The sequence below is a fragment of the Chroicocephalus ridibundus genome, chromosome 9, assembly GCF_963924245.1.
Source record: "Chroicocephalus ridibundus chromosome 9, bChrRid1.1, whole genome shotgun sequence".
Classification (NCBI taxonomy): Eukaryota; Metazoa; Chordata; class Aves; order Charadriiformes; family Laridae; genus Chroicocephalus; species Chroicocephalus ridibundus.
Genome location: NC_086292.1, coordinates 42,538,244 through 42,561,242, shown reverse-complemented (window position 1 = coordinate 42,561,242; position 22,999 = coordinate 42,538,244). Strand labels below are relative to the sequence as shown.

The 22,999-nt window shown below is 45.7% G+C and overlaps 1 long non-coding RNA gene across 1 annotated transcript; it reads left to right on the top strand.

Moving 5' to 3' along the window:
• Window positions 1-84: 84 nt before the first annotated feature.
• On the top strand, window positions 85-2,541 carry LOC134520863 (uncharacterized). The gene is made up of 2 exons (XR_010072560.1): window positions 85-682; window positions 1,404-2,541. It is a non-coding gene; the product is annotated as an uncharacterized LOC134520863 (long non-coding RNA).
• Window positions 2,542-22,999: the final 20,458 nt, after the last annotated feature.

Genomic DNA, 22,999 nt, shown 5'->3' with positions numbered 1-22,999 from the left:
GGAGCGCCGAGACGGTGACGCACCACCCCGCCTCGCCCCCCTGCGGAGTGGCGCATGGGGAGAGGGCGGGCACTCCCGCCAATGAGAGGACTGGAAGGCGGATTGGGGGCGGGGCGAGGGCGTCCCAGAGCTCCCCGGGTCCTAAAGGCCGCCTTCCCCGGTTACAGCCCGGCTGTGCTTCCCCCCCCTCCCGCCATGGGTGCGTTGCAGCCCCCACGGCGGCTGGTTTGGCCTTTCCCCGAGGGCTTGCGGCGTGCTAGGCGCTGGCACCCCCGCTGCACAGCCGCCGGGACTGCCCTCCGGCCTCGCGTGGGGTCACCCGTGACACCCCCACGGCACAAAGCCTTCCCCTCTGGCCTTTGCCCCCTGAGTCAGGGCTCTGCTCCGTCCTGCCGCGCTGACGCCGGGTGCGTGGCCGGCAACGTGTTGTCCCTGCGTGTGGCTCACCCTCCGTCCACGCAAACCTGCAGGGAAAGTCAGGAAAACTCCGCTAAATTTCAAACTAGTTTCTGGAATCTCGTGCCTGGGCTCAGCAGCATTTCAGTGCGTGGGGACTGTGAAGGTCACCAACCTCCCACGGGGTCCCTTCGCCTGCAAGGGCTTGTGATCGGACGGGGGACTGGTGGGGTCCCCCCGGGTGGGAACCACCAGTGCCTTCGTCTGGAGGGAGCAGGGGGGACGGGTAAGTGCTGCCGTAACCATGAGCCAAACGGGGGGAAAACGCTTATTTGGGAACAATAGCATTTTTCACGGAATGCAAGAGCCACTGGTGACAGTGCTGGCTCTCGTCCCCACTCGCGTTTCCCAGCCTGTGCTCCGGGGGAGGCACCGCAGGGGACCGAGGAACTGGCCTGCAGTGGAGTTTCACCGCCGGTGGCTCCCCTGGGGTATGCGTAATGTTTTAGCCACCAGAAAAAAAAAAAAAGAAGCTGAAAGTTTTTTTGGATACACATTTTGGATACGCAGAGGAGGCAAGGCAAAGGTGTTCCCTATCTTCTCCCACGACCCCATTTCTCCCAGGCCGTACTCTCTATGCTCAGTCACGAGTGTTCAGTAATAAGATTCAAGTGAAAAACTAACAGTTCTATTAAGTGTATCTCCCCAGACAATAGCTGGGTGGGAATATCTAGGTCCAAAGAGTGCCGAACCTTCTGTACACCCAGGGATGGACTATTTAAGGGCTGCTCCTTGCAACCTAGTAAAGGAAATCTCTTCAAGTTTCCCACTGAAGTAACTGCCGCTGCTTGTCTTTGCTCTGCAGCGATGACTCCTATGAATTGCTGCCTGCACAGCCAATTTTAGGTGGCGGGGACATGGGAGGAGGTGGAAGGTGGCTGCTATGGGGATATATTGAAGCAAAAATCCCAATAAATACAAAATACTGTCATTTCTTCTCTTCCCAGGTTGAAACAGAAGATCGGCTACAGCTGGCAGAGGCTGTGTATGAACAAAGTACACTGAAGATATTGGACTGTATCAAATTCCTGATTTTTTTTGAGCTGTGTTGTTCCAGGTCATTGCAGTTTAACTCTTAGAGTGCTGCTGTCTCCCCAGCTACAAGCGCAGCCACTCTTGAAGAGGCTGAAAATTGTCCTGGGGCCTGTTAATGACTTTAATGAGCTGTTCAGGAAGACAACAGGGATTTGTGCAAGAGGCGGGTATGGTGGCATCCTGAATGCATCTGTTAAACAGCAACGACATGAAAGACAAAATTGATTTTCCCTTTTTTACTGCTGAGTTCCACCCAGCTGCTCCGGACTATGAAAGAGCTGTGGAGCAAAGTAAGGTCACGTTACTTAATGCCGACGCGCTTTCAGAGTGCTGCTACAAAAGCGAAATCCCGTCCCAGCAAGCTGTGTGTGTGTGAACCCAGCCTGTCTTCTGCAACATGGCAGGGAGAATTTCTCTCATAGGCACCTACAAAGCTCGGAATAGCTCTCTGCAAAACTCTACCTGAAAAGATGCTTCTAAGACACAATATCTAATGCTCATCTCCCGCCCACCAGCTCTCTGTCTGTGCAACTCTCGCACTCCTCCGTCTCTGGCACAGCTAAGCAGCGGGCAGTCCCGGCAAACGCTGCAGGAAACATCCTGTGCCGCGGTAGTGCACACATCTGGTGTTAAGATGCTCAAGGAGATGGGATTAGGATCCCAGTTTTTATTCCGACGAAGCGGCAGAAGGCCAGATACGGCTCTGATGGGCACACCAGACACACAGACTGGCAACTGGCTCCTCACCGTGAAGGGGCAGCTGAGCCAGACATCTGAGAAGGCAGTGGGAGCACAACGGGAATGCTTAATAGCAAAGGAAAAATCCCGGCAGACATTTTAAAATGTTTTTAAACCTCTTGTTAAAGAGGATTTAAGAACTAGGCGTGTGTAGGGAAAAGAAGCTTAATTTATGATGAATGTTAATACCAGCTCCTTACATACGATACTGGCCTCAAGCATCCCTGAGGTATTTGAGGGACTAGTGCTGTGGTTATGATTTCAGTGCATAGGGGAAATTCTCTTGCATTATTAAACAAATCATGCCCCGTGTTGGCCTTTGATTTGATGTACGTAATGCGTAGTCGATGTTAGTCAGCTGGGGGTACAGGATTCTGCAACTTGTTGCCATTTTGAAAACACGTTGGAAAACTGCTGAGATCCCCTCCTTCATCATGGCCCATCAAAGGGAACAGGGGTTAAATATTTTAAAATTTGAGGGGAAAAAAAAAACAAACCAAAGTTTTAAATAAATTACCCTTTGGCTGTATTTGTTTAGCATAACATTTATTATGGAAGGAACACTTAAACATTTGCAAAGTTAAAAGTTTGATTTTACTTATTATAGAAATCAGCCCTAATTGCCCGGTTCCCATTAAATCCTCGCTTTGCCAAAGGTGGAGAGTCAAAAGATTTACCCCAGCCAGAACTCACTGTCTGGTTTTGTCCATTTATATCACAGGTCTCTCTCCTGAGGTAGTTGACTAAGTAAGTGACATTCATAGAGGTAGCAGGAGGGATAAAACCTGGCCAAGAAACCACGTTGACTTCTTTGCATCCTTTTCTATTTTTCACTGAGCATTCCCGTCCTACAACGCCCAACTGTTCAAGGGGTTAAATAATAAAATTTAGCGTTTTCCCCTCTAGGTCACTGGTCGCGGTCCACCACAGGTCATGCCACAACCAGCTAATGGCTGCTAAGTGGTCTGTGCGAAATTAGTTTAGTGGGTCTCAAGCCAGACGCTAGTTGACAGATGCCCAAAAATCAGTACTCCAATTGGCTTCCTTCTTGGCAGTCACAGCGAGTTGGTCAAGGCCATGCAAATTCAGCGGTTCCCCGAGGCTAGGAGCGTAGACAAGGTTGTTTGTGAATACTTTCCTCTGTTGTGAATGCCAAAAGTCTTCAGAGAAGGTCACAGCACAAGGCTATGAGCGCCAGTGTCTGAGGACCACGCCATCACCTCTAATTCAGCTATCCAGGGAAGTGGTGGTAGCAAAGGTAGGAAAACACTGCTGAAGCCTCCCAGCAGGGGCAGCCCTGAGGCCAACGAGAGGGTGCAAGGTGGCAATGGGAGGCTTGATCAAAGTTTTCACCCTTTGGCTTGTCCTGCACGGGAGAGGAGGCTGCAGAGCTGCCGGTCAGACCAAACCAATTTAGCATTCCCTGCAGTAACAATAAAAATCCAATCTCCCTCCCTCTCGGCCTTTTCCTCCTGATGCCAAATTTAAATGACCTTACTTTTTTGGCAGCAGGAAACTTCACAATTAAATATAGAAGCAGAGCAGACTTTCAGATGGAAATTACAGCAAGGGAACAACAGATGGCATTGTTTGCTGGGCTGGAAAAGCTGCATCTGCTCTGAGAAGAAATGCTAATCGGAGCTTAATTAGGCATTCAGAGGGAACCGTACCCCATCCCCAGGACAACGGCCATGTGTACACGATCCTGAAAAACACAAGGAAGTAGATACAAAGTCATCAAAAATCCTTACTGGACCAAGTTCAAATTAAGCGCATAATATGATAGGGCAACCCAGAGACTCTCCTTGCGCTGAAATCCATCCGAGCCACTCAAAATAAAAATGTAACTGGTGAAGTCTTATTTTATTTCATTTGCAAGTGGTCAGTGATTGAGTTTTCAGTTTCAAAGCAAATAATTCTAGCATAACCCTGGAATCAGATCCTACCCTGGCCGCTCTCTGACTCTCAGAGGTGTGGCAAGATTAAAGGGTAGCTGAGATCTTTATAGCAAGTACCGCAAATGGGAATAATAGTGTCGGAAAGATCAATAACACACACCTTGCCTAGGATAACTGATCCCTCTATAGACACACAAAGGAAGAAAAGGAGAGGATGGAAGGATGGTGGAAAACCTTCCCTGGTTCATCCCAACTGGGTGTTCAAGCACAAAATGAGCCCCGTGGCGCGCGGTGCTTGTGTGTGGTCTAAAGCAGAGCACCGGAGGTTGTTCCTCCCTCCCTCCTTCCCTCCTTCCCTCAGCCCTGCCAGCTTACCCCGGAGGTGCAGGCAGGCAGGCAAAGCTCTGTGCGTCCTTATTTCACTGTCTTCTGTTTGGGGTACCAAACTGTCACCTCAATTTGGAGCCGGCAGTGCTGTTTGCAAAACAAGCGTTCCACCAAGAGGCTAGCCCCAGCTGCCAAATTTGCCGTCACCCCCGAGACCCCCCTTGTGCTGAGGTTTTGCATTCGGGCCCTCATCTTGTTTAAATATGCTCTTTCTCCCCTAGGTAGGTGACTGCTGCCAGCCCCGGTGTGGTGCTTGGGGCTGCTCTGTGGACCTGGGCTCACCATACCACTTCAGATGCCAGGGGCACCGTGCACCTCACGGGCAGTGCTGATGGGAACCCCCCGTTTTGCCGATCGCGCACCCCACTTCCAGTAGCCCTGGAAACAAGCCAGAGCCCAGCCGCATGGGGAAATCAACACCTACAATCAGGCCTTTTACACCTACAAGATGTTCGTGAACAGGGATCGTTACTGATTTCAAACAACGCTCTCCAAACATTGCCAGAAAAATCACTGGAGATCAAAGGCATTTTGGAACAAGTGACTTAGAGCTACAGTAAAGGAAAGAGTTTTCTTGGCACCGAGGCAACTTACAGTGACTCCAAAGACTGGTGAAGAGAGATGTAACAGGATCCTAAAACACTTCTGCCTTCAGCGCCATTCTGCTTCAGAGGGATGTCAAATCCTGGTCTGGCACTACAAGCCTTGGGGCAACTAGAGGACAAGGTGGTCTGCCTGACTCTGCCACAGATGCTGAAGCTGTAGGCACTGATGACGCTTATTCCAGGGACTGCTGTGCCCCACTGACACCACAGTTTTGAGCCCCTGGCTTGGTTCGTTGGCTCTGACCTACCTCCCGTGGGCTGTGAGTGTGCTCTGTATCCCATTAAACATCAGGACCCCCATCATGTCTCTTTGAGAGGAACCTTGGAGATTTGCTGACTCTCTATAGCTCACTGACAGCAGATTTATTACTGCTCTAAGTTGGAAGGGACTTCTCCACTGATGAAAGTGGTGGCTGTACCCTTGTGCATGCTGACCTGGAGCTGGCCTTCTCCCAAGCACCGTATCTCCATGGTATGTGTCAGGCAGCAGGCACTGGGAGCAGATTTTGCATAAAAGAACACGTTGCAGGTGTCCAAGGTCACAGATATCAGGGAAGGCCATGTGCAGAGGTTCTGCTCTCCTCCAGAGATGGTATGAACCAACCTGTCTTATCAGAGCAGGAGTAGGCTGCGTGAGTCAGATCTTCCTATGCAACGCAGGGGGGTGGATGGGTTGCCCCATTCTCTTCAGGGGCTGTCCAAGCAACCGTTCTCTAGCATTGCCTTCACGTGGTGAAGGCTGAAAGATCCAAGGTGTCAGAGCTGCCATCCTCCTGCTGTTCATTGCCCATACGCTGCTAGGATTGGAAGACCTAGCAGCCCAGTTGAAGGAGAGATGTCCTCACACCATGAGATTGTGCTAATTGAGGCCAGCCTGCCAGCACAAGCCTTGAACTTTGCTGACTTGTGAGGGTTGAAGCTCAAGGGCATAGCAAATGGCAGACACCACAAGGTCTCAGCTTTTCAAGAACAGCTGGAGAGCTGGTCCCAGCACATCCACATGTATCGGCACATGGGTCTCAAAGCAGGGCTGCTGCTGCCCCAGTCTGAAGCTTCCAGTGTTCACAGTCTGGGAGCAGACGCAGGCTTTGGCTGGCTGCCTGGAGTTTAAATGTCTGTGTTTTAGACCCAGACTTCCTTTTGAGCAGTTCCAGAGGGAAACGAAAAAAGAAAAAAAAAAAACATTAAAAATATCAAAAAGCATCCCCAAGAACCTAATTTATCCGTCAATGGCCAGTTTACTGCCATCCCTTGAATGTGAGAAAGGCAGAGAGGAAGTGTGACCGGGGAGCACAACGGGCCACTTGGCTGCCCTCGTTGGCTAGTGGGGTACCGAAGGCAGCCAAGGGACTCCAGAGACGGCAGCGAGCAGCTCCAGCTGGGCAGTGGTCCTGACAGCATCAGTGGTCCTGGCAGCACCGTGTTAGCAGGAGGGAGAGGACCTGCTGCCTTGCTGTGTATCAGCCCCAGTGCTGTCAGCGCTTCCTACCCGTTCCTAGGACTTGAAGGCTACGTCCTTGGGCTGTCCACTTCCACGAGCCCAAAAATCTCTCTTTTTGGTGGGGGCAAGTGCAGGAAATGAAAAGGTGATCCCAGGAGGTTCTCAGCACCATCCCCCCTTCCCAGCAGGATAGCGTGTGAGTTGTTTTCTTGAAAACAAGATCATTTACGCTCCATGTGAAACAGGGCAAGCTCAATGACTCCAATCTGGCCTTCTCTGAGAACTTGTTTCAAAATCTGGCCTGTAAAGACACATTTCCAACAGTGCCAAGGCTCAGCACCTGGGGCTTCTGGAGCAGGCTTTCTTGTTCTCTGAGAAAGGATTACCAGAGGGTGCATATATTTAAAAAAAAAAAAAAAAAAAAAAAAGGAGGGGGAGAAAAGACACAATGAACTATTACTGTAGAGTCCTCTAGTGGTGAACATTTCACAAACCACCCGAGCATGTTCCCAATGAACTCACACCCCCGTTTCTATTTTTGATTTACATAAAAATGCATGTACAATAAAATTCCAACGTGCGACTATTTTAACCATTTATGAACGGTGTCAAAGGCAATGGTCCAAAGGGAAACAAACCAGTCTTCCTTCCCACTACCCCTCAGTTCCGAGTGTCATCTCCCGTCCAAGACTAGACAGTATTCTAGATGGGTGGGTTGAGACCTCATATGCATTAAAAAACTCATGATATTGCCCACGCAGTTTCTGTTGTTGCTGCTGCTCAGAGAAAGGGCTGAAGAGAGATAACCTGCAGAAGTGAATTGTCGCCACACATGTGCCAAAATATTTCCCATTTTAAAATCCAGACAAAAACTGGATGGTGGTGCAGCATTATTGTGCTGAAGGGCATAGGCCAGCTCAGCCTCCAGCAGCTATAGCAGTGGGTTTTGATGAGCAGCTGAGTTTAAGTGAGATTTCAAGCCCAAGTAATTTAAAGTATTCTTCACTTTCCCCTTTGCTGTCTCCTTCCTCCCATGTTGCCCCCAAGGCTGCTTTGTTGCTGTTCCTGTGCGCTGTCAGTCCAAGGACGTGGCCTTGTGCAAAATCCATACCCAGCTCTGAGCAAAACGGCGTTTGCAGCAATTTGAATATGTGACAGAGGAGGAAAAAAAAAAAAAGCTATTGCCTGCTGTGAGCTCCCTCTGCTTAAGAGAGAAGCACTGCCCTTGACAGGATATTTCCCTTCCTAATGAGGCCATCACGTCCGTATCCAGCCCTCTCCCTTCAGGCTGGGGTCTTCTCAAACGTGGTTCCATTTCTGCTTCAGAACCAAGGAAGAAATCTTACAAAGGTTTAAGACTTCATTACAAAATATACTCTCACTAGCTGCAACCAAATTATCGGACACTCTTTCTTTCTGGTGACTCTTTTCCCCCCTCCCCTCTGAATAATCACCCGTGAATACTGCCCTTTGAATCCCAGCTTCTGCATTGGAATAGCTGTATTGGCACCTGCTGAAGACAACCTGCTAGTCGTTGACGGGCTGCGGAATGTAAGAAGCATCAAAAAAACCCCCCCCAAAAAACAAGGAAAAAAGGATCATAAAATCATTAGCAAAATGGAAGATGCTGCCTCTTAAAGTGCTGCTACACCCATGTTAACAAGCAAGTCAGATGACTGAAGCTTTAAGAATTTTTTTTAAAAAGTATTTATCCTGTTGAATATTTACTCTATATTTGAACCAGCACATAAAAATAATACAATCCTCGAGTCACATAATTTAGGCTGGAACAGGCCACAGGCTGGTCCAACACTTGGCTTAACACAAGCCCAGCTAGACCAGGTTGCTCAGGGACTTGTCCAGCTGAGCTCTGAATGGAGATTCCTCCACCTTGTGTGTAATACAGTACCAGATATTCAAATAATTCATGTAATGTTTCATCTTTCTCTGTGGTCAGACTCCGTGCTCCAGTTGCTAAGCTTTCCTAGCTGAAAGCTGCAGTACTTGGTATGTGTTTGAATTTACAGGTCCGTTCCCACTGATTTAGTTTAATTATTTTTCTTCAGGCCTGATGTCCCACCAGTAAGCACAGACACCTCCTCGAATACTTCTGCTGAGAAGGAAGGCTTTAAGCTCATCTCTGCCAAACCCTCCGCAGGGTCCAGATGCTCGCTGGTGTCACTGTTAATTAGACTGATTTCAGAAGTGCTTCCTGTAAACTTAAACTGAGCTGCCAGCCCCGTATCAGTCCTGCCTGCCTGCATTAGTTTATATATCCCCTAATGTCCAAATCAATAATATTATGTACTAGTAAATAATGATGGTTTCATAAAGCTGAAGTAATAGAGATTTAGAGCGTTGTTTCAGCTAAAGAAATGAGCCCCTGGGGTCTGTTGTTTGGCTGTTGATTTTGCTATGTCCCATAGGAGGATTTCAAAGCACTTTCAAAGTGGCTTTTCGCAAGGGGATTAACAGACAGACCAGTGCCAGAGCCCTGGGAGAGGAGATATTGTTGCATCCAAGTGGGAGAGTTCCCTTTTTTCCCCTTCCCCCGTCTTCTCCGTGCCAGTGAAAGGTATGAAGAAAATAAAGTACCGTATTCATGCAAACCTTCCCTTTACCTTATGCTGAATTTCAGTCACAACCACAAAGTCCATTTTCAGCTACTGACTCCAAATTCCATTATTTAATTTTTCTCGTGGAGTTTAAACTTCTCCTATTTTTTAAATGGAAGATTTCCAACAAAGACTGTTAAATGTATTTTAAGGTCATTTGTTTGGTTTTTTTTTCACTGTAAAACTATTTTCTGTCCAAAAATTGTTCACCGTAAAATTCTAACTGGATGCACGTCTTCCTCCTTACAGATATGAGAATTAAGTTTCAGGAAAGATAACTACTCAGATACCAGGTAACTGACATGCCAGGACAACTAGACTACGTGAGATGCTCTGGGATAACAAAATTTTTCAGATAAACAAGAGATTCATTTTAAAGGCCAGGATGAAATCTAACTACTGACACCCTGAGCAAACCCCTTCTGCACCCCAGGAAGAGGGGAACTGGAACCTGTTTCTCCGAGTGCTGGATTTGAGGTGAACAGTAGTGGATATCTCCTGTAGCTTCTGGCTGACCTTAGCTTCCCATAGGAGACCAGAAAACCCAAGGGATGGGAATGAAAGCCCATGTTCACGCACCAAGGGGGAGACAGATGTTCTCTGTCTTTTATAATGAGTTTTCAGAGGCATCAGGTGAGGCAGCTGGGAAACGCATGGTCTCCAGAGCAGGGTCTGAGCATCACTTTCTTTCAGAGGTATCTGGTTGAGTATCTGCCTGCTCCTCCTTCCTTCTAGGAATGACAGTCTGTCGTTTCATTTTGGCTTTTGTTGGTTCCTCTCCTACCCCTTTCTCTCCTTACTGTGATTTCCTAAGTGAAAATTAAAGGGAAAAAGAATTATGGTAGAATCGTTCCTTCTCTCTCTGCCCAATTACTCCAGTCTCTGGGAAAGCCATAGGTATCACGTCAGGATGTAGAGAATGGTGGGCCCACAGGAATCCCTCTGCCACCTACAGAAGTATTACTTGAACAAAAAAGCAAGGGTTAGATCATTAAAATGGAGGAGGAGAGGAGACCTTGTGGACTGGTCTGTGTCTATGTCTACCTGGATGGTGTCTCATAATCAAAGTGGTTTACCCCAACATCTCTGTGATCCCTGGGGCTATGCAAGATGGTATACTGACAGCCCCAGCTCAGGGGGCCTTATTCCAGATGACTTCTTAGATACTTTCATATTAAATTAGACAAACAGTGAACCAAAGAAATCAGAAGAGGGGTTCAGTGGCTCTGAGGGAGCACTGTGCCTTCTCCTCTATGTCTACGCATCTTCTCACCTGTTCTTAACTCCCTGGAAGCTCTGTGCTGTGAAGGTGCTCTGCCAGAATGAGCAAGAACACAGAGGCTTTGTTATCTTTAGAAACCACAACATCACATGCCTGATCCATTTACAGCTCAGAATTTATTAGCAGAAGTGTCTCCACACATCTGCAATTCATATAAATATTAAAACCCGTTTGTTTCTAATGCCTGGCCGTAATTGCAGCCTGCATGCTTTCCATCCAGAGATGCTAAAATGGCTCCCAAAGAAGGAGAGAGAGGGTGTGTGGGGTGATAATCAAACATCTGGGCCCTGACCTCTCAGACACTGAGGGAGGAGGGACTGGGGGGAACGGCTGTGGTGGCAGGTGGAGAAGGAGCCCTGGTCATTGTCCCCAAATCACTGTGCATCGGGGGTACCAGGGAGGTGTTCAGAGGATGCTGCATCGCCCACGGGGCTGCTGCGTACCACATGCGTGATCCAAGGTGCTGCGCTGCTGATCAGAGGGTTGGAAGCTCAGGCATCTCCGGACTTTGCTCAGTATTAATTACCTGCTATGTACATCTCATGTAATTAAAAGCCAGAGCGTCTCTTCCCTTCCTCAGTGCACAGGCACCGCTCCGCTGTTGTAAACACACTTGAGATTGGAGAGAGGCCTTTTGCTGCTGGAACTCTTTGCTTTTATTTCACGCTCAATGCTAGTTGCAGATACTACCTGCGCTGTGCAGGGGGCAGGGGGTTTATATTAATTAAATGTTGCTATGGAAACACCACATCAAACATATGATGGTGTTTCTAGGGGAGGGAGGGAGGGAAGGAGCTGCTCAAAACAGCAAGGTCCGTGGCTGATTTGAAGGGATAAGGGTTTGCAGGATCATGTTTTTCTAAAGTTATAAGAGCCTAGAAAGGTCTCCTGGACTGATGTGTCCTTTTCCTTCCTATGGCTCGTAATTCCTGACTGCATCAACCCTCTCCTCCGAGGCCTGTGAGAAGCCCCAGACCTCTACAGATCTATAGATCACATAATCTTCTCTTCCCCTTGAAATGTTCCCTACTCACAACCCAAACAAGAGAGAACCAGCACTAAACATGTAAAAATCATGTTATTACAGTCGGGCACCTGATAAGTCAGAAATTGGAGCTCTGCTCCTGGTGAAAAACGGGAGACTTGACCCTTTAGAAGGGAGCAGAGTCAGACTAATCTGTATAGATAGCCCTGAAGTCCTGCCTTGGTTATGCAAAGAACTGATTTAAGTCATTTTTATGTGTGCTGCAGCACAACCAAGACACCTGCCGTCATAAGAATAAAAAGAATTGCAGTACATTTTATATAACTGAAGAATCACTTTTCCAGGCCAATTTTGAGGTGATAGATAGGTCTTGATGGCTTATTTGGGATAAGCTGTAGAACCAATCTGTGGTTTACCAAATTGAAGCTATGAAACACAGGGGAGCGGTCATCCAAAGTACACATGGATGAAACCTGCCTACTCTTTCCAGGTTCTCTTCCATATATTTAAGCTGAGATGTTTCAGGGTCATCAGGTGTTTAGATCATTTCAAGATTGACATTTCCATCTTCTTTGATAATTTCGTGGAGGAAGGGAGCCACTTTGAACCTGCTGTCTAGAAAATGTGTTTCCCTTCCACAAAGCAAACCTTAAATCTGCTCCCGCTCATGCTCAGGGGAAAAAGTGGAGCTAGAGTGCATTTGGGGTTGTAGCGTGGCACCAAATTCCCATTCATGTAGCCGGGGGGTGAATGGTGGGAGCTATAGAGAGTGGAGGGGTAATGCGTCTTTGCACACATAAGCCTGCTCCGTCTTTGCAGCCCAACTAGATGTTTTTGAGCGTGTGTGATACCCCAAGTGAGATCAAGACTCTGTGCACAGAAAGGAGCATTTCCTTCTCTGAAAGACATTTTGTCTAAAGAGGCCCAAAAGACAAAGGGTAAGAGAAAAAAGTATTATGGTAGTATTTTCCCTATTTCACAGATGAAACTGTTCAGGAGCTGACTTTATCTGAGTCCTATAAGGTTTTGCAGGACTGGGTTTTATGTAATGGCTCTGAGTCTGCATCTCAGGTCAGGAATGTAAATCCTCCGGCCAGCTTTGATTTCTGTTATTTTGTCAGGCTGCAGCAAAATTCTCTCCTAAATAGTCCCCCAAACCTATACCCCTCATTTTCACCTGGCGCCAATAGAGATCCATATTTCAAATGATCCCTGACCTGAGCAGCCGTTGCTGAGAGAGGTAATAGCTAATTAGTGTGCATAATTAAGAGATAAACACATCTCATAATCATATCATCCATCCATCCATCCATCCATCCATCCATCCACTTTCATCCCTCCTTGCAGAATCTGGATGCAGATCAGCCGCGCCACCTGCTTATCAATTAAAGAAGAACAGATTCATGGTCTGATAAATTTAGCGAGTGCCATGTAAGCTCTAATTGGCGGACATGATCCACTCGCCTTGTATTAATAACTCCAAAAGGTTCTGCTGATCTTATCACATCATGTCCTCTTCGTGTTTTAATCAGCCCCACCCCCATTGCATTGAAATTTTGGGCTGTGACAAGCCCGGCATTGAAGCAAGCACATCACCGCTTTCATTGACACTAAAAAATGCCTGTCTTGTTAATAGTATAAACGGACTAGGGGCTTTGCCTTCCAACTTAATTCAAGAGTGCTATCGGCATGAGTGGGTTATAAAAGCTCTTTTTCAAGATAAAAGACAGTTCCCTGCCAGAAAAAAAGCTCAAACATCTTTATGACATCCGAGTGCAAAAAACAATTGAAAAGGATTGTCATAAAAGGAAGCGTGTCAGTTGTGAACTTTACTGAATTGAGCCTAATGCAAAATTCATGCCGAGGTGTCACAAGCGAAAGGCAGTTTATTAATCCAACTTATCTGGAGCTGGTAGGCAGCAGTCATGGTACATTAAGATCGTATGAATATTCCCCAGGCTCATTTGGGTTTCTATTCAGGGCCCCTTTTGTGAGTGCAGCAGGGGCCAGAAAGGTCTTTCGGACCAGAAGAGCCTTCTCTTCCTCTCCCTTCCACATATCTTTTCATACTTGTCACACAGTGGGCACATTGGGGCTAAGTGAAGCATGATGTCTTTGCCATCTGACTGATCAGAATGCTACACCAAGCTAACTGTGTCATGCTTCTTTATTCCAGTCATGCATTAGAAAGCATTTTATTTCTCCATTACGTTTTGTCTGTTCCCAGGCTAACTTTCCCTACCAGGACGAAGCTGCAGGGAGGATGGAGTTCTAAGACTCCTTTTTCACATGCTTTCACTATTTTGCAATGGCTTCTTTTCCCCACACAGAATGGCGAACTGTCTTATAGCTGGTGTGTACGGAAGAATCAGTCAAATGAACCTCTGTCTCCTGAGAAAGCATCAATGCACCTATAGAAAGAACATAACAGGCTTGTCAGCACAACAGCCTTTTAGGGAAAACAACAACCACCCCGAAGAGCAGTGGCGTGGGACCAATGTCTTCCAAAAGGATGAGGGGAAGATGAGATTAAGAACGTTTTGAATTAGAAGTGGAGCAGGCTTGCAAGCTGTCTCTGTTGTCTCCTGGTGCTGTTGGGTGGCACTTAAGGCAGACTGTGATGAGATTGACAGGTCTAGCCGGGAAAACGGCCCCCCCCCGCCCCAGTGCTGGAAAATGACATCAAACCCCTTAAACCAGGGATGAAGTCCTCCTCCTTTGAGGTCTATTTTCTATTTGAAATTTTTCAGTTGACTTCAGCAGGGTGAGGATTTCCCCAGAACCATGAGGGAGGTAGGAAGGCTCTAAGTGTGGTTGGCTGAGGGATATGAGGCCAAATTTAGCTCTGCTAGAAGCCGGACCAGTGTTTCTTATTTCCAGCTGGGCTGAAGCAGGTGACTACAGAGCTCAAGCTGGCCATGAGGGACTGCAAGTAGGAGAGATGAAGGCTGTGGAGTTGCAAGGAGGTGGAGTTGCTTAGAGTGGGTGTGTGCTGGGGAGGTGGATTACAGCAGGAGATCTGCAGCAGAGATGTGGTTTACTGAGCTCTGGAAGGCTTGAAGAAGCTTTTACAAAGGAAAGAGTGTCTCAGCTGATTGAAATCAAAGTGGGGAAGAGCCTCAAAGAAAGAAAAAGTCCTCTGGAGGGGGTACCTTGCTGTGAGTCTTGCTGGAAGAAGATGTGGATGCATGTATTAAAAACATGTTAAAGTTGATCCTTTTCTGTCATGTTTACGGATGTTACTACCCTGAGTGGCTTTTATCAGATGTGCATTTGGCTCAGCACTGAAGGATAATTGCAGCTAAATAGTCTATAAAAAGACATCTACAAATGCTATAGAATGTGAGCTGGCCAAATTCTGTCCCCATTTACATCCATGCAGCCTCATTGGTTTTAATGAGGTTGCTCTGATACCCCTGATGGCAGAATTTTTTTTGATGCTATGGAGAGTAAGCAGGAATGTATTACGTGATTATGAGAGTGGGGTCCTCTGTGTCACATGTTCCAATGACTCATTTCATGGCTTTGGGCATGTCACTTAACTTTTCCCTGTTTTGATTTACTCAGCTGTCCTTATTCATGTTGACATCTCTTACATGAGGAAATGACTGTAGAACTTGTTGGGCGCTGTGGATTGAGGGTGTTGCAAAGCGCAGCGCATAGGCAATTGCAGCTGGGAGCAAAAAGGAATAAAATGTACTCTGAAATGTGCCACTAAATGATTTGTCTCACCTTTACTCACTGAAGCCACTGAAGTGTGACACCCACTAGAAAAGAAAAATAATAGCAGGTTAGGCTTCCTCGGCCCCAATCTTGCGAAGATTTAGGACTTACTTTTCTATTTAATTGTATGAAATATCTAAAGTATGAGTACTTTTTTGCAGGGTGGCGATCTGACACTCCAGATTAAGGACTCTCCTGTAATGTCCTGGGATCTGGAACAACGAGACCCTGACACTGGCTGAGCGGAGAACAACAATAATGCAGATTTGATAACAACACTTGTGATGTGCCCACGCTGGTTTCAGGACGTCGAGGTACCACCATCTAAAAGACACTCAGCGCCTTCACCTGCCTGACCTCAAAGTGGAGGGTTGTTTGTCTGCTCTAAACCTTGCATTCTGGCTAGCTAACGAGGTAGGAGAAAGACACGCTGAGTCAACATCTGAAGATGGGAAATTTGGCCACCAGTGCTATTTCGGCTGGACTTCGGGTGTCTTACTGCCTTGTTGACGCTGCCGAATTATTTGCCTCGCCCTGCGTGGTTGCTGCTTGCGGGGCTGTTGGTGGTGGCAGCTGGAGCGTCGTGGTTTGGTCGCCCACGAGATGGCAGTCGCCGCTCGTACATCACTCATGGGCCTGTCGCGCCTCCGGATTGACGGCGTCGGGCAGGGAGATGGCCAAGAGCCGCTCTCCGGAAGGATCAGGAGCCAGGAGGCTGGAAAAGCAATACCTGTTTGCCACAGGGAGTCTCCCTATGGGCTGAGGCCTCCTGCTCTCAGCCCGCGTGATTTCAGTGCAAACATCCCTCTAATAGGTACATTTTTTTTCCCCCAAATATCAGAGTAGGATTTCTCTCCCCTTCTCACAGCGCACATTTTTGCTCTTGGGACAATTATGCCAAATAAAGCATCACAAGTGGAAACGGAAGAAGGTATGTCTGCTTACGCCAGCTGTCGGCTTGGCCCCTGGTAGCAAGGGTGCTATGGGACCAGTGCGGGTACCTGAAGCTGCTCTTTTGGAAACCTCTGGTTGGGTTCAAATGCATTAAAGCATTTCTGAGATAGAGCATTTTAGATCTTGTAGTGTAGAAGCTGTGATTTCAGGATTTCTCTGTAGACTGTGGTTTGAGAACAGCTTTCTAGTGGAGAAATTGACCAAATAAATAAGAAAAACACACGATAATTTAGGTGGCAACCATAATTACGTGATTATTTCCACTCTCGTAAATGTGTATAACCTACAGTGGAATATTCAATAAAATTATAGCTTGGGCACTGAGGAGATTTCCCTATCATTAAAAATATGTGCTAACCCTTCTTAAAGAAAGGTTTAGTAAATTGCCTCTAAAGCACAGGAAATTGTCTTAGCTCGTTCTGTGTAATATTTGTCTTAAGAAGCACGTCACAGGCAATAGGGCTGAGAAGAGTCACTAAGGTCTGCAATACATGGACTCTCGCAGCTACAATATTACCAGCCCCTCTAAGAGAACCTATGGGGCTTAATTTTGCTACAGGTTCCCTGGAGGACCATCCAGAAATTGCTTTATGGGTTGAAATACCCACACTATCATACTCATAATTTCATACTGCAACACTAGGTTGCAGTTACTTCTGTTTCTGCAAATTAGTCTCTCTTTTCTGTCTGTAATATTTCTCTACTCTCTGCAATAAAATACTTTAAAGAAGAGATAGAGACCAGGATAAATTTTCCTAGTGGTACAACGTAGTAGGATGAGATGTATCAGGACGTCAGTTTCAGAATATAAATAGCACAAAGACATTATGAACTTCATTTTTCTCTCATGCTAATTGTGACTTTACAGAAGTCTCTGCAGTTGAATTATTTTAAAATGTTATCTGAGAGAAATAAGGCCCCTTACGGCCAAGCTGGCAGCATCCAGAAACTATTTACTGTTTGGTGGTCTATATAGAAATAACTTGGTCTCTCAAAATGATGGACTGTTTTTCATGGGTTGGGCTGCTTCTCCCCAGATCATCCATATATATTTACTTTATCAACAAGCCAAACTGACAAGCCAACACCTGCTCAGATGCAATAACCAAAATCACTTTTTAGTCCTTTAGCTGATGTGTTTTGTGCCACGATGCCTTTAGTCAGGGTGGAGGGTAAAAGTGCCACGAGGAAAACATGTGCTTTTACCACAAAGATGTGGGCTAAGCAGAATTCTCGCATCCTTATTTTCCTCCAGCAGCTTCCAGCACTAGCTGTACTCCCACAAAGGGCTCGCGACATCAGCCAGACTTCTTGTAGAAGAGCATCTGAGTTGGCATATCCCTCCCAGATTAAGTCTAAATAATAGCTACGCTGTATTGTCTTTCCCTCTCCTTTGAGTTGCAGAAAAGATGAGGTAGTGCCTGAGTGCTTCCTACAGGAGATATTTAAAGAGTCAGAGAACTTTTCTCATTGTACTTTTCCTCTGCTTCCTTAATCTAACATCAAATTCTAGTTAATGTGCAGTTTCCAAGGCTAACTCAGTTTTGATCGAGTTGTGTTAACTTTGAAAAGCTGACTGACTCCAGCTTAAAATGGATGCACTTGAAGGAGGATGAAAGGCCTTTTTTTATCAGTGTTGAAGGAAGTAGTTCAAAAGCAGAGATGGTTTCTTTCTGAAGACAAAGAAGCTCTTTCTCACCCTCCTTCTGCCATGAAAGGGATCCTTTGCAACTAACTGCCCATCAGAGCAGAATTCGACAAACGAGATGAAGTGGCAGTATATTGGGAATTTTATTACTATAGCTGGAATAAAGGAAATTTAATGTAAGTGAATGCCCCACATGCCCCCCAAATGTCCTCTTACTTCAGTCCTTCTTTGATTTGTCTTTTTCTTCCCCTCTTTGGAAGCCAATCAGTGCTTTTCGTGTCTGGCTGGACAGGGAGAACTACCGGCATTCTCCTTACCATCTCATCCTGCGAATAACCCTAGACAGTGATGGGGATGGGGAGAGAAATATAAAGGCATAAATCCTACTAGCTGTTGAGGCAAAAAGGATTAGAGCCGTAATTTGGAGATGCAATCTTGTTGCAAGAGTGAGACAATTGTTGGTGGAATAGGGCTTTTAGAAGGGCTGAATCCCCTGTGACTTGGTTCCATCAGCTCCTAAATGAATATTTAATTGTTGCCTATTAAGATGCTCATTGCCTGGAAAGTAGACAATACCACTGTTGCTGGTTTTGCCAGCTGGTGAAATTGGTGATGAATTAGATTATAGCAATGGACCATGACAATGCTGGAGTGGCCAGGTAGATTATAAAAATTCAGCAAAACCACAATTTAGGCTTTGCTGATATCCACAAGATACGGACACTAAAACCAATGGGACCAAAAGAGACTGACTTAAATTCCTGTTCATCCTACCTGAGAAAAGACACCCATAAAATTTACTAGTTTTGTAAAAATGGATGTTTAAGACAATGGAATTACTGTGGTCCCTCTCTGGGTAAGATTTCCCTTTGCCTTAGACTTAATGGAGATATCTTCATCCCTCAACCAGTGTCTTACATAAGACTTCTTTGCTTAAATAGCTTAAAAAATGGGAAGAGACAACACACACCCACAGAAACACACATGTACACACACAGAGCGGCACATAAGCATATGAAGCATGCTCATGTAAATTATTCAAGGCAATATCACAGTAAAGTTGGCAGAAATGTAACCTACATAATTGGCACCAGCGGGCTGCATGTGTCAGAGAAAAATAACCAGAAATTAAACGGATATCAGAGCAAATCCAAAGTGGTTTCTTGGTTTGACAAGTGAAATTCGAAGCAGAAGGGTGTGAAGAACTCCTTTATTTCCTTAACCCTTTTAAGTGAGGATGCAGACACATATAAATACCCACACTCCGCGTACGCATCCCTTCTCCCCTACAGTTATCTGGCCTGCAATCAGAAATGTGTCAGCCTACTAATTAGCTGCATGGGTTTAGCAGCCGTGTGATTCAGTGTGTCGGTTTAGGCATGTGTGCATCAAGTTTATTTGTATTCTCCTAAACCTTCGGGAACAGAGAGCAGGGTGCAGTATTTTCAACACATTTGACATTCTTTGTTTTGAGTGTCTGAGTTGACAAAGCCACATAGTCCCTCGCCTCCTTGGAGCTGCAGAGGTTGATGCTTGTCAGCCTCGTGAGAGCCTTCTGAACATGTCAAGGTAGAGCCAGTGATGATCCTCTGAGGCAGAGAAATGACTGTGCGTCACCGGAGTCAGCTGAACAGGGGTAATATTCACCCAGGCGTTCCTAATCCACACAGTGACTCACTCGCCCTCAGCTCCGACGTTTGTTTTTACCAGACTTCCCCCCCCGCCCCTGGTCTTTATCGTGATTCTCTTATTTGTCTTTTTATCGTCCTCTTTTGACATAGTCATGCGACAGGTAACATAAGTAGGAGGAAGACTGCAGGCAGAGTGGTTTCTCCAGGAAAGCAGGGACTGCGAGGGGATCTTGAGGTGGGAGTGGACAAATAACTCAATGTGAACACCCGGTGCGATGCAATGAGAAATGACCTAGAACGAGCATTAAATGTCTAAGCAAGAGGATTTCTACTAAGGAGGTGCCTCTGAAGTCGCATAGCTGTCCAGTAAGAATTGATAGGTGAAATTTAGTTTATTGAATCTAGACATAAGTGTCTATGTTAGCAGCCTGATACTGAAAAATCAGAAAAGACATCCCAAAGTGACTTGGTGCCGTGAGAAAACACCGCATAATTGGAAGTCATGGAAAGCTCATCTGTTTAGTTCATCAAACGAAGAAGTGAAAGGTGACTTAACTTGAGTGTATAAATACCTTTATAAGAATAAAATAAGTAGTGTCAAAAGGCTCTTTAATCTAGTGCAGAAAGTCTCAGCAAGACTCAATGGTTGCAAGCTGAAGCCAGACAAATTCAAATGAGAAATCAGGCATACTATTTGATAATGAGGACAATTAACCACTGGAACGAACTATGGAGGGAAGCTGTAGTTTCTTCCTCTGAAGATCTTTTCAGTTCCCAGATCAGATGCCTGGACAGTTTAGCCAGGCACAAATTCCTGTACTCAGCAGAAATACCAGGGTTGAATTCAATGGTCTGTAATCTACGGGAGCTTAAAGAGTTTGAGCTAATGATGCTTTCTGTTTTCAGTCAAGGCTCTAGGGACCTTCGTCTTTCCTAGTTTTATATCTGACATATATCAAGTGACACCGAGGAACCTATTTAAAAAGAGCATGCATGACCTAGAATGACAAGGTTCGGGGGCTACTGGGAGCAGAGCAAAGAGCAAATCCCCACCTTCTTTTGGGTGATGATCTAGGTCTGAAAGGCAGCAGGCTTTGAGATACAGCTAACAAAGCCCAATAGCAATGGCAGCAGGGACTAGATGCAGCCTCCTTCCACTGCTGTTTTTAGCTAGAGGCACTGCAAGCAACACCATCTCCTGCTACTTGATCTGAATTTGCATGATATCAGATTGTATCCATTTACCAGCTCGATATACTTCACCCTTCAAATACATTTATTTAATGTCTTTAATTCATTTTGATGCATGAACAGTGAAAAAGGATCCTGATATGAGTTCTGAGTGCTCTGTCAATTATTTAAAATTACACCCAGACTGCACCATAATCAGCTTATCCCGCCTTTCCAGCAACAGCTTGTTATTGAAGATAATAATCTCTTTGCTTCTCCTTACATCCCCTTCCCGGTCTTCAAAGACCAGAGGAAGTCCAGGTACTGGGTGTAGTGCCCAAGGTGTTAGTACTCCTGGTAATTTTTGCCCAAAGCCAGGAGGTTTTTAAGGGATTCACGGTTTCCACCAAGAAGGGTCCTGAATATCCCATCCCTTTTTACAGAGTCAAGGGACGACAAGCATCTGTGTCACAGCCAACTCCATCTAAGACAATTTACCATGGGAAGGAAGGTGGTTTTCCAGAGGATATGAAGATTAGATACTGAACCTTTGCCTTCCGTGAATACTCTCCTTCACCTCGGAAAGGCCTGCTCGCATGTGTAGTAGGTGAGGTGCTGGCTCAGAGGATGGAAAGCAACGGCACTTTGAGGATGCTTCTTCCCCCAGTTCCTTTCCATGTTCTGGCTGTGCGCTGCAGCCTTTGGGAGCCTTCCAGTGGCTTCTTTGTTCTTATGTATCAGCCAGCTGAAGCATCTTACCGTCCCCTTGAAACCCTGCCCACGCCACCCCTCCTACGTACACCCTTTGATTCCAGCTGCAGATGGGAACGAGAGGAGAAAAGGGCAAAATCATGGGAGTGAGGAGGTGGAGATCAGAAACACAGATGAAATGAAAGGTCTAATTAAGTGTGCCCTCTCCTCTGGAGCCACAGCCTGGTTTTTGTTATGCATGTGACTGTACACTGGTTTCCAAGTTTATAAAAGGAGAATATGCTCTCACAGCCGGTGCTGGGGAAGAACTCTTGCCATTCCCTAACCCGATAAGATAGTTAATGGCAGCGTCTGCTACATTCATATACATCTACTTATTAATTAAAAATCCATAGGCTTCAATTTGAAGTTAAAGTGACACATTTAATAGTAACTTTAAGAGCTTGTTAATGCTAAACGAGAACTTGATAGTCACAATAAGTTTGCATAATAAAAATTTTGGTCCTGATGTTAAAGTGCTACACATTATGCAACATGCATACAGATGAAGAAAAGAGGGAACCTCTGAATAATATGTTCCTCTGTCTTCCTAGCTGCAGCAGCAGAGGCATTAGTCAGGTGCACTTCGTTTCCAATTTGTGCGAAGGCAGGAGCAGCATTTATTTCTGCCACGGGGTTATACGTGCACCCGAGTATCTGCATAACTTGATGGGAGAGGGCAGAAGTGCACTAGGGAAGATGAGAGCCTGAATGTTCATTTGTGCCTCTGGATGTGCTTTCTCCGTACATCTTACCTTATATGCCGAAGTAATGGGGGGCTTCTGAGGATTGGATCTGGAAAGTGGGCTCCGAGGGCTTGTGTGAACATGGAACTTAATTCTGATTTAGGCAGGGTAGGAATTGCAATGATTTTCAGCAGGGTAAACTTACGAGTAGTAAGGTCTTCTCTTATCCCAAAATTATAACATTTCTACACATGTACTATTCGTAGCCGCTCAATACTGAATTACTTGATGGGTAGACAAAACCACGTAGCTTAAATAAATGACTATTTTCAATGGTAAGGGAACCAAACTAATTTTAAACCACTTAGGTTTTTCACCCTGTTGCTATATTTATGCACTTGTGTCAGCTCAAGCACTTGAGAACCCTGCTTCAGTTTCTGTTTCCTGTCGGTTTTGGTGTCTGCTCCTTATTGTCTTTGGCAACTGGTTCTCCAAACGAGATCTGAATCTTCTTTTGTGGGTATTGTGTTCATGTGATTCCTGACATTAAAAGTTACTACAGAATTTGTAAAACAGGAGGCTTGCTATTTTTTTGCAACATTTCACTAGCTATTAAACTTTCAGAAAATCTAAGGAGTTTTCAAGCTTTTGATGGGTAATGATGTGTTCTAAAACACTTAGTGAGAGTTGTCCCTTGACAAAGAGTAAATAATATTTTGTATTAATGGAAAATCCTCCAAGGCTTTTGTCTTTCCCATATGTTTAGTAAATCTTAAACAAAATATGAGCTCCGTAGTGTGTTTTATGGCTTATTTTAACATTAACTACTGTTTTATTTCAACTAAATGCTTTTGTGGCATTGCATGCTAATAAAAATAAAGACATAAAAAGCAACTGTGCTACATAGTACAGGCTCCTTTGTTCTCAGTGCTGCGAGGTTTGATGTATGCAGTGAAGATGAATTCACCATGCTTAGAAAAAAAAAAGTTCTAGTT